The sequence below is a fragment of the Nicotiana attenuata genome, unplaced genomic scaffold, assembly GCF_001879085.1.
Source record: "Nicotiana attenuata strain UT unplaced genomic scaffold, NIATTr2, whole genome shotgun sequence".
NCBI classification, from domain to species: Eukaryota; Viridiplantae; Streptophyta; class Magnoliopsida; order Solanales; family Solanaceae; genus Nicotiana; species Nicotiana attenuata.
Window position 1 is genome coordinate 334,677 of NW_017670846.1, and position 1,474 is coordinate 336,150.

Here is a 1,474-nt window from a genome sequence, read left to right on the forward strand (position 1 = left end):
ATCTGACTCTTTGGAAACCATGAAGGCTCGAGGAGTAATGAAATCCTTCTCTTATTCTTCGATTAGCCGTTTCTCCAATTCGGTCGAAGCTGGGGACGCTGATTGCTATTTGGCCGTCTGCTTATCTTTGGTGCTCGATTTTCTCGAGGCTGAAGACTCTAGTATCGGTGTCACCTGAACGACTATAAATATATCTTTTGCAGCGTGTTGTTCTCCGTACACATTTTAACACCATTCACTGTAGGAAGTTTCTTCATCTGATGAAGGGTCGAAGGTACCGCCCTCGCGTTGTGGATCCACGGCCTCTCGAGTAGAGCGTTATATCTCATGTCGCATTCACTGACATGGAATTTTGTATCTTGGATGGTCCCGGCCACGTTCACTGGTAGGATTTCTCCCTTTGTTGTTTCACTTGCCATGTTGAAGTCTTTTAAGACTCGAGATGCATGTATAATTTGATCCTGTAGGCTGAGCTGCTCTACGACCCTCGATCTGATTATGTTTGTTGAGCTACCTGGATCCACAAGAACTCGTTTAACTTGAATTTTATTTTGCAAAATAGAAATTACCAGGGCGTCATTGTGCGGCTGAGAAATGCCTTCCACTTCCTCGTCATTGAACGATAGGATGCCCTCGGGCACATAACTCCGAGTTCATTTTTCTCTAGTAATCGACACCTTGGTATGTTTGAATATGGGCACTTGTGGAACATTGACACTGCCAACTATTAAATGAATTACATGTTGCGGTACTTCCAACTCATTATTTTTATTGGAGTCTCTTTCTCTGAAGTGGTTCTTAGTTCGATCACTGAGAAATTCTCGAAGATGACCCTCGTTTAACAATCGAGCTACCTCCTCCCTCAGTTGCATGTAGTTTTGGTTCTATGGCCATGTGTGTCATGGTATTTACACATCAAGTTTGGATTTCTTTGAGAAGGATCGATTTGTATAGGCCTAGGCCACCTGGTGGCTTTGATCCTTCCAATAGCTGATGCGATCCCCAATGCATCAAAACTGAAATTATGCTCTGATAATCGAGGTGCTTATGCAGGATCAGTATGTTTATCAAAACCATTCTTACTCATAAGTCCCCGAGAATTTTGTCCTCGATCGTTTCTTCAATCATTCCGAGAAGGGTTCCGTCCCAAACCGTTGTTTCTTTGATTTGTGACATATGGCTGATACCGTTCCCTATCTGATCTCGGTTCCCTGTCTGTATCCCTCGAGTCCTTAACTGCCAATCTATTAGGATGAACTAAACCCAAGGGGACTCTCAGATGGTCGTCCTGGACCCTGATCTTCGATTGGTAACGATCATGAACATCTAACCAAGTCACAACTGGATGTTCGATCAGATTTTGCTTCAAAACTCTCGTGACGCGATCGAACTCCGCTCGTTCAACCCCTGTGTAAAAGCTTGCACGGCCCAATCATCCGAGTGCGGTGGTAATTCCATTCGCTCCATTTAATAT